Genomic DNA, 15,015 nt, shown 5'->3' on the forward strand with positions numbered 1-15,015 from the left:
GGTGAACACAGATGCAAAAATCCTTGACAACATTATTAGCAATCCAGTCATATTCAACAACACCTAAAAAGCATCATTTGCCATCATCACATGGGATTGATTCTGAGGATGCAGATATGGTTTGATATCCCCAAATCAAAGTAACACATCACATTAACAGAATTAAGAGTAAAAATCATATGATCATCTCAACAGGTGCAGAAAAAGCATTTGACAAAATTCAATATTCATTCATGGTAAAAACTCTCAACAAAGTGGGGTTAGAGGGAATACACCTAAATATAATAAAGTCTCTATATGAAACATCCACAGCTAATATCATACTCAATGATGATTACCAGAGATATGTTTTTCAAAGATTGGGAATGAGACTAGGATGGCCACTCTCACCACCTTTCTTCATTATAGTACTGGAAATCCCAGCCATGGTAATCACACAAGGAAAATAAGGTGCATACACATTGAAATGGAAGAAGTTAAACTGTCACTGTTTGCAGATGACATGATACTATATATAGAAAACCAAGGGGCACCTGAATGGCTCAGTCAGTTAAGCGTCTGAATTCAGCTCAGATCATGATCTTGCAATCCGTGAGTTTGAGCCTTGCATCAGGCTCTGTGCTGACAGCTTGAAGCCTGGAACCTGTTCCAGATTCTGTGTGTGTCTCTCTCTGCCCCTCCCCACCCATGCTCTGTATCTTTCAGTCTCTCAAAAATGAATAAATGTTAAAAAATTAAAAAAAAAGAAAACCATAAAGACTCCAACAAAAATTATTAGAATAAATAAATTAAGTAATGTTGCAGGATACAATATTAATATAAAGAAATCAGCTGTGTTTCTATACACTAATAGCTAAGTAGCAGAAATTGAAATTTAAAAAATAACTTCATTTACAATTGCACCAAACGAATAAAATTCCTAGGAATAAACTTGATGAAGGAGATAAAAGACCTATACTTTGAAAACTATAAAACACTGGTGAAATAAATTTAAGGTAATACAAACAAATGGGAATATGTACTATGCTCATGGACAGAAAGAATATTGTTAAAATGCCCATATTCCCCAAAGCAATCTACAGATTCAATGCAATCCCTACCAGACTATCAATAGTATTTTTCACAGAACTAGAATAATTCATCCTAAACTTTGCATGAGACCACAAAAGACTTCGAATAGCCAAAGTAATCTTAAGAAAGAGGAACAAAGCTGGATGTGTTTCACTCCCAGATTTCAGATATATTACAAAGCTATAGCAATCAAAACAGTATGGTACTGGCACAAAAATAGACACATAGATCAATAAAACAAAATAGAAATACCAGAAATGAACTCATGCTTATATAGTGAATTAATCTGTGATAAAAGAGGCTAGAATATACAATGGGGAAAAATAGCTTCTTCAGTGAAGTGTGTGAAAACTGCACAGCTACACGCAGAAATGAATCTGGACCACTTTCTCACACCATACACAAAAATAAACTCAAAATAAAGACCCAGGGGCGCCTGGGTGGCTCAGTCAGTTGAGTGTCCAGCTTTGGCCCAGGTCATGATCTTCCGGTTTGTGGGTTCGAGTCCCGCGTCAGGCTCTGTGCTGACAGCTAGCTCAGAGCCAGGAGCCTGTCTTCAGATTTTGTGTCTCCCTCTCTCTCTGACCCTTCCCTGCTCACACTGTCTCTGTCTCTCAAAAATAAATAAAACATTAAAAAATGTTTTTAATTAAAAAATAAAGATCTAAATGTGAGACATGAAACCATAGAAATCTTAGAAGAAAACATAGGCAATAATCTTTTTTGACATTGGCCTTGACAGATTTTTCTAGACATGTCTCCTCAGGCAAGGGAGACAAAAAAATAAACTATTGGTATTACACAAAATTAAAAAGCTTCTTGCATACTGAAGAAAACCATCAAAAGAACTAAAAGGTAGCTACTGAATTGGAGGAAATATTTGCAAATGATATATATAATAAAGGGTTAATATCCAAAATATATAAACAGCTCCTACAACTCAACACCCCCCAAAAAAACCCCTAAATAATCTAGTTAAAAATAGGTCAAGGATTTGAATAGACATCTTTCCAAAGAAGACATACAGAAGACCAACAGACAGACAAAAAGATTCTTGATATCACTAATGAACAAGGAAATGCAATTCAAAACTACAATGAGATATCACCTCATACCTGTCAGAATAGCTAGTATCAAAAAGTTAAGAAATAACAAGTGTTGGTGAGGATGTGGAGAAAAAGGAACATATATGCCCTATTGGGAGAAATGTAAATTAGTGCAGCCACTGTGGAAAAAAGTATGAAGGTTCCTCAAAAAATTAAAACTATAAATACCACACAATCCAGTATTCTACTACTAGGTATTTATTCCAAAAAACTAAAGCACTAATTTAAATAGACATATGCACCCCTATATTCATTTCAGTGTTATTTATAATAGCCAAGACATGGAAGCAACTCAAGTGTCCACAACTGGGGGAGTAAGGAAAATGTCACACGCACATGCGCACGCACGTGCACACACACACACACACACACACACACACACACACGAATATTACTTGTCCAGAAAAAAGGATGAGGTCTTACCATTTGAGACAATATGGATGGCTTTAGAGGTATGCTAAGTGAGTAAGTCAAACAGAGGAAGAAATAAAAAAGCAGAAACAAAGCCATAAATATAGAGAACATGCGGTTCCTGTATTTACCTGCTCTGGGGTGGGGGGTAAAATGAATGAAAGGGAATAGGAAGTCCAGGCTTCCAGTTATAGACACAATAAGTCACGGGTATTAAAAGTCCGACACAAAGAATACAGTCAATGTTACTATACTAGAGTTGTATGGTGACAGATGGATGGTAGCCACACTTGTGGTGAATATAGCATAATGTAGAGTCGAATCATTACCATGTACACCTGAAGCTAATGTAACATTGTGCCAACTATACTTCAGTAAAAAACAAATAAAACAAAGGTTGTAACAAGAGAGTAGGAAGGTTGTAACAGAGACAAAGATGGACATTACCCAACAATAAAGGGACCAATCCAACAAGAGGATATCATACTTCTAAATATCTATACACCCAACATGGGGGCACCTAAAGACATAGTTAATACTAACAGACAAGAGGGGAGAAATTGACAGCAATACAATAGTAGCAGATTTTTATACCATACTTATGTCACTGGATAGATCATTCAGGCAGAAAATCAACAAGGAATCAGAGACATTAAGTGACACATGGAACTGTATGGACTTAACAGATATATACAGAACATTTTGCCCAAAAATAACAGAATACACATTCTTTTCAAATCCACAAACAACATTCTCCAGGTTAAATACCACATTAGGCCACAAAATAAGTCTCAATAAATTTATGAAGATTGAAGTCATATCTTTTATGATCACAATGGTATGAAATTAGAAATAACTTACAAGAGCTATAGCTGGAAAAATACAAAAAACAAGGTACTAAACAATTAATGAGTCAATGACTAAAACATAGGAAATTTAAAAAATACCTTTAGACAAATTTAAGGGAAGACAAATATTTCTCAATATGTAATGGATGCGGCAAAAGCAGTTCTAAGAAGTGCATGGTAATACAGATCCACCTTAGCAAACAAACAAAAATATATTTTAAAAAACCTAAATTTATACCTAACAGAAAAAAAAAGACCAAATCAAGCCCAAAGTTAGTAGAAGGAAGGAAATAATAAGGATGAGAGTGGAAATAAATAAAATAAAATCTAAATAACAAAGGAAAAAAAATCAATGAAACTAAGAGGTAGTATTTGGAAAAGTTAAAATAATAAACCTTTATCTAGGCTCATTAAGAGAGAGAGAGAGGACCCAAAAGCATCAGCAATGAAGGAGAATTTACAGTTGATAACCCAGAAGTTCAAAAGATCTGAGACTACTAGGAACAAATATATTCCAACAAATAGGACCACTTAGAAGAAATGGACAAATACCTAGAAACATACAATCTTCCAGGACTGAATCAAAAATAAATAGAAAATAGAATAGACCAAATACAGTCATGAAATTAAGCCAGTAATAAATAAACTCCCAACAAATAAAAGCCCAGAACAGATGGCTTCACAGATAAATTTTACCAAACATTTAAAGAGGACTTAACTATCCTTCTGAAACTATTACAGAAATTGAAGAGAAAGGAATGCTTCCAAATTTATGCTATGAGGCTAGCATTACCCTAATACCAAAAATAGACACAGATACTACAAAAAAAGAATATAACAGAAAAATATCCCTGATGAACACTGATGCAAAATTCAACAAAATATTAGCAAACCTAATTCAGCAATACATTAAAAGGATCATACACTGTGACCAAGTGGGATTTATTCCAGGGATGCAAGAGAGTTCAGTATCTACAAATCAATCAACACGAGACACCACAGTAACAAAAATAAGGATTAAAATAATATGATCATCTCAATAAATGCAGAAAAATCATTTGATAAAATTTGTTATCAATTTATAATAAAAACTCTCAGCATAGGGTACAGAGGGAACATACCTCAACATAATAAAAGCCACAATGACAAACCTACAGCTAACATCACACTCAATAGTGAAAATTTCCAAGCTTTTCTAAGATCAGGAACAAGACAAGGCCCACTCTTGCCACTTTTATTTATGTAGTACTAGAAGTCCTAGCCACAGCAATCAGACCTCAAAGAAAGAAAGAAAAAAGAAAAAGAGAAAAGAAAGAAAAAGCATCAAAAAGAATACCTAGGAATAAATTTAACCAAGGAGGTAAAAGATCAGTACTCTGAAAAGTCCACATCATTGATGAATGAAATAAGAGATAATGCAAATTAATGTAAAGGTATACTGTGGTCATGGATTGGAAGCTTTAATACTATTAAAATGCCCATACTACTCAAAGCAATCTATGGATACAATGTAATCCCTATGTCATTTTTCACAGAATATTAACCAAAAAAAACCCCTAAAATGTGTGTGGAACCACAAACAAACCAAAACAAACAAACAAAACCCAAGTAGCCAAAGCAATCTTGAGAAAGAAGAGCAAAGCTTGAGGTATCGTGCTCCCTGGTTTCAAACTATAAGGAATAGTAATCAAAAGAGTATGAAATTGGCAAACAAAACAACACAACACCAAGCCACATAGATCAATGGAACAGAATGTATTCTATAAATAAAATCACACTTATATGGTCAGTTAGTCTTCCACAAGGAGGCAGGAACATACAATGGGGAAAAGGCAGTCTTTTCAGAAAATAGTATTAGGAAAACTGGACAAGTACATGTAGAAGAATGAAATTGGACCACTTTCTTACACCATATACAGAAATAAACTCAAAATGGATTACATACTTAAAGGTAAGATTAGAAACCATAAAACTCCTAGAGGAAAACCTAGATAGTAAGCTCTTGGATATCAGTCTTAGCAGAATTTAAAAAAAAAATCTGTCTCTTCAGGCAAGGGCAACTGTAGGAAAATAAACAATGGGACCACATTAAATGAAAAAGCTGTTTAACAGTGAAGAAAACTGTTAACAAAAGGAAAGACAATGTATGGAACGGAAGAAAATATTTGCAAATAATGTAACTGACAAGGGGGTTAATGTCTAAAATAAAGAATTCATACAACTTAAAATGAGTCCAATAAGAAAATAGGTAGAGGACCTGAATGTATATTTGCCAAAAAAAGACATCCAGGTAGCCAACAGACACGTGTAAAGATGCTCAATATCACTAAACACTAGAGAAATGCAAATCAAAACCACAATGAGATATCACGTTGCAGCAGTCAGAATAGCTAGTATTAAAAAGACAATAACAAGTGTTGGTGAGGATATGGAGAAAAGGGAATCATCATGCAGGTAGACAGGAATGCAAAATGGTACAGCCATTATTAAAACAGTATGGAGGTTCTTCAAAAAATAAAAATAGAATTACCATATGATGTCATAATTCCTTCTCTGGGTATTTATCTGAACAAAATAAAAACACTAAGTTAAAAAATATATTTATTACTATGTATGTTGCAGCATTATTTACAATAGCCAAGACAGAGAAGCAACCTAAGTGTCCATCATTTGATGGATGAATAAAGAAGATTCTACACACACACACACATACACACACACACACACACACACACAGGAATATTACTCAGACATAAAAAAGATAAGATCTTACCATTTGCAACAACAGACAGTATTATGCTATGTAAAATAAGTCAGATAAAGACATATATGATTCACTTATATGAGTAATCTAAAACACAAAACAAATAAAAAAAAGAGACATAGATTCATAGATACAGGAACATCCAGGAAACATGGTGGGCCAGTGGGTGAAATACATTAAGGTGATTAAAAGGTATAAACTTCCAGTTACAAAATAAATAAAACATGAGAAAAAAATATACAGCATAGGGAATACAGTTAGTAATATGTAACTATTTTGTGGGATAATAGAAGGTAGCTTGATTTATCACAGTGATCATCTCCTGATATATTAACTATTGAATCATTAAGTTGTGCATCCAAAACTAATGTTGGCTGTCAACTAGACTTCAGCAAATAGAAAACAGATTAGTAATCTTACAACTAAAGGAGCTAGCAAAAGAGCAACAAGTGAAACCTAAAGCTAACAAAAGGAAGGAAATAAAGATTAGAGCCAAAAGAAATGCTATAGAAACTAAAAACAAATAGTAGAATAGATCAATGAAACTAGGTGCTAGTTCTTCAAAAAAAATGAATTGAATTGACAAACCCCTAGCCAGACTTAATCCAAAAGAGAGAGGACACAAATAAAATCACAAATGAGAGAGGAAAAATCACAACCAACAGCACAGAAATACAATTATAAGAGAATATAATGAAAAACTACATGCCAACAAATTGGACAATCTAGAAGAAACAGATCAATTCCTAGAAACATATAAACTACCAAAACTGAAACAGGAAGAAATAGAAAACTTAAAAGCAGCAAAGACATTGAATCAGTAATAAAAAGTCTCCCAACAAGTCCATGGCCAGATGGCTTCACAGGCAACTTCTTCCAAACATTTAAAAAAGAGTGAATACATATTCTTCTCGGGACGCCTGGGTGGCTCAGTTGGTTAAGCATCTGACTTCAGCTCAGGTCATGATCTCATGGTCTGTGAGTTCGAGCCCCACATCAGGCTCTGTGCTGACACTTCAAAGCATGGAGTCTGTTTCAAATTCTGCCTCCATCTCTCTCTGCCCCTCCCCCACTTGTAGTGTGTGTGTGTCTGTGTGTGTCTGTGTGTGTCTGTGTGTGTGCCTGTGTGAAAAATGAACATTAAGGTCAAAGACCTAGATGTAGGAGCCAAAACGATAAAACTCTTAAAAGAAAATATATGTGGGGTCCCTGGGTGGCTCAGTCGGTTAAGTGTCCGGCTTCAGCTCAGGTCATGATCTCATGGTTCTGGGTTCGAGCCCTGCATCAGGCTCTGTGCTGACAGCTAGTTCAGAGCCTGGAACCTGTCTTCAGATTCTGTATCTCTCTCTCTCTGACCTTCCCCTGCTCACGCTGTCTCTCTCTGTCTCTCAAAAATAAATAAAAAAACAGGGGCGCCTGGGTGGCTCATTCGGTTGAGCGGCCGGCTTCGGCTAAGGTCAGATTTCATGTTTGTGGGTTCGAGCCCCACATCAGGCTCTGTGCAGACAGCTAGCTCAGAGCCTGGAGCTGCTTCAGATTCTGTGTCTCCCTCTCTCTCTGCCCCTCCCCCTCTCATGCTCTGTCTCTCTCTGTATCAAAAATAAATAAAACATTAAAAAAAATTAAAAAAAAACAAAACAGAAAAAAAGTTAAAAAAAGAAAACATATGCATAAATCTTAGTGACCTTGAATTAGACAATGGTTTTTAAGTATAACACTAAATGCATTATCAGCAAAATTTTTAAAAATGGATAAATTGAAACTCATCAAAATTAAACACTTTTATGCTTCAAAGGACATGATGAAGAACGTAAAAAAGATAATCCACAGAACTGGAGAAAATATTTTCAAATCAGACATGATAAGAATCTAGTATATAAAATATACAAAGAAGCTTTCAACTCAATAAAAACACAACCCAAATTTTAAAATGACAGATATGAATAGTTCTCCTAAGAAAATATACAAATATCTAACAAGCACATAAAAAGATGTTCAACATCATTTGTCTTTAGAAAATGAAAATAAAAAACACAATAAAATACCACCTCACACCCACTAGAATGGCTACAAAAAAAAAAAAAAGGTGGTGAGGCTGTAGAGATAAATTGGAAGCTTCATGCATTGCTGAGGAAAACAAGGTCTTCCAAAAGTTAAACAGTTACCATAGTACCCAGCAATTGCCCTCCTAGGTACATACCTGAGAAAACCAAAAACATATATTCATACACAAAAAGTCAGCACATCAGCACATCAGTATTTATCATAATAGCATTATTTGCAACAGTGCTAAAGTGGAAAGTACACAAATGTTCAACTGATGAATGGATAAATAAATGTGGTATATCCATGAAAAATGAATGAGGTACTGATGCATGGCAGATCACGAATGAATCCTGAAAATATGCCAGGTGACAGAGAGACCAGATGCAAAAGAGCACATAGGGTAGGACTTAATTTTGTGAAATGTCCAGAATTGGCAAGTCGACAGAGATGAAAACAGGTTAGTCATTTCCAGGGACCTGGAAGATGGGGAGAATGAGCAACGGACACAGAGCTTCTCTGCGGAGAATGAAAAGGTCTTGGAATTATAGAGTGCTGATGGTCACAACTCTGAATGGACTAAAAAAAATCACTCAACTGTATACTTTGAATGGGTGAATGTAATGCTATGTGAATTACATGCCAGTATTTTAAGACGTCAGAGCATACCATTCTTCTCAAAACCCTCCAACAGCCTCGTAGGTCAGAGAAACAAGTCAAAGGCATAGAAAGATGGCAGAACCAGGCTCCCCACTGCTTCTCGATCCCACCTCCTATCACTCTCCTACCTGCTCAGTGAGCTCCAGCCGCGTTGCCTCCTTTCTGCTCTTCAACATGAGGTCATGTTCCCCCGACAGGTCCTTGGCATTTGCTTTCCCCGTGGCCCTGGATGCCAATTCTCCACACATCTGCACAATTAACTCTTCCAGCTCTTGAATGTCCCCTTTTCAATGAGGCCACATGCCCCAGCATGTTCCCCCCCCATTCTTGCTTTTCTCTTTTGTATTTGTCACTATTTAATATATAACATGCTTTTCTATTTGTTTAATGTCTTTTTTTTTTTGAGAGAGAGAGAACATGCACGATCATGCAGGCAAGGGGCAGAGAGGGAGGGAGAGAGAGAATCCCAAGCAGGCTCCGTGCTGTCATCATGGAGCCTGATGCGGGGCTTGATCCCACAACTGTGAGATCTGAATCTGAAATCAAGAGTCTGACCCTTAACTGACTGAGCCACCCACGTGCCCCTACAACATGCTTACCTTATATATTCCTTATTCATTGTCTGTCCCCTCCCATTAGACTATATGTCCCACGGTAGCTAGGATTTTTGCCTGCTTGTTCACTACTATATGTTTCACACTCTACGGGTCACACAATATTAAATATGTGCTGGTGACTGACCACAGAATGAATGAATGCCTACAAGGGTAAAACATTGAGAGGCCCCGTCCCGAGAAGCACGCATTTCCAGGTTCAAACAGCTGACATACAAACGACTTTGGGAATCAACTTTTTTGAACACTGGGTATGCCTGTCATCAAAGAGCTGCTGAAGCCCGAGAGCTGTCGGGTATTTTCGGACACCTGCTAGTTAATCGTCATAAGCACACATGAAAGCGGAGGGCTCCACACCTCTTCTTTCAGCAGCTGACTGTGTGAGCCTCGGCCAGCTTCTAATCTTTGATCCTCACGTTTCAGCTGTACTTCTTACTCGGTTTCACACAGGGACACTGACTGCGGGCTAACTCTCTCTCTCTCTCTCTCCCTGGACACGCGTTCTTTGAGTCTGGCTAACTCTGGAGACTGAAAGACATTCTAGACGTGCCTGACCAGAGTGGGAGAAGCCCTGCATCAGGACCTGGCAGCCTTCCCAGCTCCAGAAAGCATCTCTGTTGTGCTGAAACGGGCTTTCCATATGAGCCCTCCAGGACTACGCACAATAGCAGACATTTAAGAGCAGGCTCAATGCACAGACTCTTATGTTATTTTTAACTTTTGATTCATTCACTTCAGGGATTCAGCCTTTCTTTGACTAGGAACCTAAAACAGGAGAGAGACAAGTTTCTTAGGCTTCTAAAAATTCACAATGCTTTCCAGAGACTGAGGGTTTTTTTTTCCAATGTTTATTTTTGATAGAGAGAGGGAGAGAAACACAAGTGGGAGAGGGGCAGAGAAAGAGGGAGACAGAGAATCCTAAGCAGGCTCTGAGCTGTCAGTGCAGAGCCCTACTTGGGGCTTGAACCCACAAACTGCCAGATTATGATCAGAGTTGAAATCAAGAGTCAGATGCTTAGTTAAGCGTCATTGATGAGGGTGCATAACGCAAGCCGACAGGTGCAACATCCCCACCCCCACCCCCAGGTGGGATGTGTGTGATATTCCTAGGCACCCCTGGCTGCCAGGAATAAAGGAAAGGGGAAAAACAAAGCGTTAACTGATAGAGGGCACAGTCCTGCAGGACCTAAGTCTCCAACTACTTACAAATATCTTAGTAAATCATAAGAAAAAGGCACTCTTATCAACAGTCTAATCTACAGAAACCTGTAGACTCTGTTTCCTGGAGCTTCAACATCACCCCTCCAAAGGCAGAAGGAAAGTGGCCGATAGAACTCAATTTCCTTATAACCTGCGGCCCACTGACAAATACCTGAGGCAGACAGAGTAAACGGTTTCTCCAGGAACTCCCTACTGTCTTAATGCTAATGCTTTGCTAAAGGAAAAACAACCTTAGGCTGAAACTAGCTAGGCCTCCACTATCCTAGGAGTCTTCTTTAGCATATGAACATATCACTGGAAACTTCCCCAGGACTTTACCTCCCCGCAACTCCATAGTCTATAACCAGTCTCTCCTCATAGTCCCTGGGCAGCTCTTCCTGCCCACGGGTCCTGTCCCCACGCTTTAATAAAATCACCTTTTTGCACCAAAGATGTCTTCAAGAATTCATTCTTGGCTGTTGGCTCTGGACCCCACAAACTCCACTATCACCCCAAAAACTTCATGACCAGAGCTGAAATCAAGAGTCGGACGCTTAACTGGCTGAGCCACCCAAGAATCCCTCCAGAAACGGAGTCTTAGCACGAAGACATCCCTCTGTTCTTCTGCCATTTAGACTCTTTATGTTGCAGGTAAAATAGCTTTGCCATGTAGAGAGAATGGCAAAAAACTTGGAAACCAGAAAAAGTTCAAAGGCCGATCTCTGCTACCTTCAAAATCTCTTTCTCCTCTGGCATCCTAAAAAACGTCTGCCCTATTTACTCCACAAAACATTTTCTCTGCAACTGATACTATTGCGCCAACGATTTTAAGTAGCACCTGGAATTCAAATTAGTATAACCCAGCATGGAGACCCAATTTCACACCTGTGTTTGGTCTACCTAAACAGCTCACAGGGTCTTTGGGTTTGGGTTCATTCTATTCGAGGCTAACTGATTCCCTTTCCACCAAAACAAGATTGAAAAAACAAATCAAGGGGCACCTCGATGGCTCAGTGGGTTAAGCAACCAACTTTGGCTTAGGTCATGATCTCATAGTTCGTGAATTGGAGCCCCGAGTTGGGCTCTGTGCTGACAGCTTGGGGCCTGGAGCCTGTTTCAGATTCTGATCTTCCTCTCTCTCTCTGCCCCTCCCCCACTCTCTCTGTGTGTGTCTCTCAAAAATAAATAAACCTTAAAAAATTACAAAAAAAAGAAAATGCAAACTAAAACAAAAATTTCTGCTAAATTAAAAAATCCTGGTTCTCCATCTGTTGCTAAGCCTGACTAATGGCATTACCTTCTCCCACTCAATGAAACCAGAAATCCAAAGTCAAGCTTGACTCTCCACCCTGACTCTGTGAAAATTTTATTGGACGTAAAGTCACTGCTCTGATGCTATTTCAATGAATTTTCTAATTTTTTCCTGAACCATATGTATTTTGAGGAAAGATTACCCCTTGCCCACCATCAAAAGCTGGCACTGTGGATTTCTTCTGCTATTTGAGAGCTGATTGCTCTCTACTTCCGTTTTTCACCATTAATTACTCAGCTGACAAAAATAAAACCTGTTGTTCTCCCCAAGCCCTGCTGGCTACCCTGGTGCTACGCCTGGGTCCTGCCACGTACTAAGGAAGATCTGGCTCTGAATTCCAGCCCTGTCACTTCCTGCCTACGGAAGGTTGGACACAATCTTGGAGTAATTTGTGTCAGTTTGTCTCTAAAATGGAGATAAACCAGTATCTCAGAGAGTGGTTGCAAGGAATAAATATCAAGCGCCTGAAACATACCCATTGGCATGTTCCCCAGCAATTTTTTTTAATGTTTATTTATTTTTGAGAGAGAGAGAAAAAGCAAGTGTGGGACAGGCAGAGAGAGAGAGGGAGACAGAGGATCCCAAGCAGGCTTTGCGCTGAGAGCAGAGAGCCAGATGGGCTCGAACTTAGGAACCACGAGATAATGTCCTGAGCCAAAGTCTGATGTTTAAATAACTGACTGAGCCACCTAGGTGCATCCCCCCGGCCCCGGGCCCAGCAATTTAATTCTTTATTCCCTCATTCTCAAATGACTGATGCCATTCCTTTCCCGAAAGTAGGCAGCCCTAATCTATTTTACCAGCGCCATGCTAAAAAACCAGAAGTGTCCAACAGCTTTGTACCGTCCTACTTCCACAAACTTTGTGGGGAGGTCACACTGCTCCCGTGGGCAGGAAGAGCTGATCTGGGGTCAGGATGGGTAACTCATTACCTACCCTCAGGTTGGGAGGCGTTTAGGGATTGAGTAAGTCTCTAAGGTATTTTGGAAGCAAGGTTTCCAGGACCTTGGCGGGCTAGCTCTTGCTAGGGAAACATCATTTATTACCGTTTAATAAAATGTCAGTCATGAGACCCTTCATATATATCAGGGGACCATAAACTTGTAGTATGATTGCCAGCACATATCTCGGGGCAGTTGAGATAAAGGAAGTGGACTTACAGGATCCTTGAGGTTGGGCTCATGTTAAGCCAAGATTCTCTTTTGCCCCCAGCAGTGTTACCATTGAGACAGCTGAGCTCCTAGAGGGAGGTCACTCAGTTTCAAGGACTTGTCAGTGGGCTATAGGCAGTAAGGGAATTTAATTTCTCACTTGCCTAGGTTTCCCATGTTACCAAGGCAAGCACTTAAACCCTTTTCCTTTGTTCTTGGCTAGCCAGGAGTGTCGGAGAAATACTACACATACTACACCCTGGCTGGGGTGTAGGGTGCTGTTAGCCTGTATTTTGCCCTCAGTTTACCCCACACTCCCTCATCAGTCTGCACTGACTTGGGAAACAAAGACAGAAGGAAATGGCAGAATTAAATTTCCTTAAAACCTGCAGCAGATTGGCAGGCTGAGTTTCTCCAGGAAACCTCTAAGGTCTTTGCTAGAGGGAAAAACCACTTTAGCTTGACAGTAGCTAGACCTCCAGTATCCTGGGAGTCTTCTTTAGCATATGAAAATCTCACTAGAAACTTTCCCTGGACTTCACCTCCCACCAACTCCATAGTATATAACCAGACTCTCCTCGTGGTCCCCGGACAGCTCTTCCTGCCCATGGGCCCTGTCCCTGTGCTTTAATAAAATCACTATTTTTGCACCAAAGATGTCTTCAAGAATTCTTTATTGGCCGTGACTCCATGAACCCCACCATCACTCCAAAACTTAATCAGACATCAATCCGTAGGTCCCATCCAACAGTCCAATAAAGGATAGGGCTCGATGAGATGAGAAATCTGTCATCCTGTGCGCATGTATTATTCTTAAGGAGAACGTTGCTTTACAGGCACAGGTTCTTTGTTCTGACCCTACATGTAAACCAGGAACGGAAGCTACGAGCTTCGTGTATTTGAGCCCCAGGCTCTGCTACTGCCCGATTCCTCCTAAGCAGCCATCTCTCTCTCTCTCTCTCTGCATCCAAACTCGGTTTTCTAGAACGGTTCATATTAACGAGACTGCAGCAAAAATAAACTGAAATAAACACACGGGCCACTGTTTTGCGGAATGAAGGGGAGCAAAGGACTAGGCTGCCCCCAAGTGGGAAACCCACGACAAGCAGCGACGCTTTCAATCAGTTTACACTCACTAGAGTTTGAGGAACTGAATGTGCGCTGCATTTCCACCTCCAAGACTTCCCCACCAACCTTGAGAGCCGCTAGGGAGGAAATTGAGTGCAGATTCTTTTATCATTACGAGGTGATGTGTGTATGGGAAGGAGGAGGGAGCGTTGAGAAAGAAGAAGAGGCGAACCCAGTGTCTCCCAATCTCCCTACCTCATATAATATCTGGTTAAATCCAGATTCTGGGTCCTCGCTGCGCAGATTTTGATTTAGCAGGCCAGGAGTGGGTTCCTGGGGTCTGGGTTTCTACGCCAGATTCTGGTTTCGAATCAGGTGCTTCTGATCATCTGGCAGAAATATGGACATTCTGAGTTGGGAAGCAACTTTCTGTTTCCGAGTCCTGGGGAGAGGCCCAGCTCTTGGGGCTCAAGGGAACCCAGAAATCCACAGCTTTGTTCCCACTGCAGCCCTCTGGCAGCCACTGCCCGACCCCGCCCACCCGCCGCGGATCCGCCCCGCCGCCGCCGCGGTTTCCATGGTGACCTGGCCACGCACGCTTGCTGCTCTTTAGGACTGAGTCAGGTCCCACCTACCTGCTCCTGCGCCCACCGCCCTACGGAGAAGGCGATTCTGGTCCGGAAGGGGCAGGCTAAGAAGTAACTTATTATTATTACTATTATTATTGATTTGAGAATTTCTTGTGCCCATTCTTATTTAAAATAAGC

At 39.8% G+C, this 15,015-nt stretch overlaps 1 long non-coding RNA gene across 2 annotated transcripts in view; it reads right to left on the reverse strand.

Moving 5' to 3' along the window:
* The window catches only part of LOC115276662, a 90,380-nt gene extending 75,620 nt beyond the window's left edge, over positions 1–14,760 (reverse strand). For both annotated transcript variants that reach the window (XR_003902047.1, XR_003902045.1), the window contains exon 1: positions 14,504–14,760. This is a non-coding gene — a long non-coding RNA (uncharacterized LOC115276662). The remainder of the gene's footprint in view (positions 1–14,503) is intronic.
* Between the last annotated feature and the right edge of the window lie 255 nt (positions 14,761–15,015).

Source organism: Suricata suricatta, chromosome 13 (assembly GCF_006229205.1).
Source record: "Suricata suricatta isolate VVHF042 chromosome 13, meerkat_22Aug2017_6uvM2_HiC, whole genome shotgun sequence".
NCBI lineage: Eukaryota > Metazoa > Chordata > Mammalia > Carnivora > Herpestidae > Suricata > Suricata suricatta.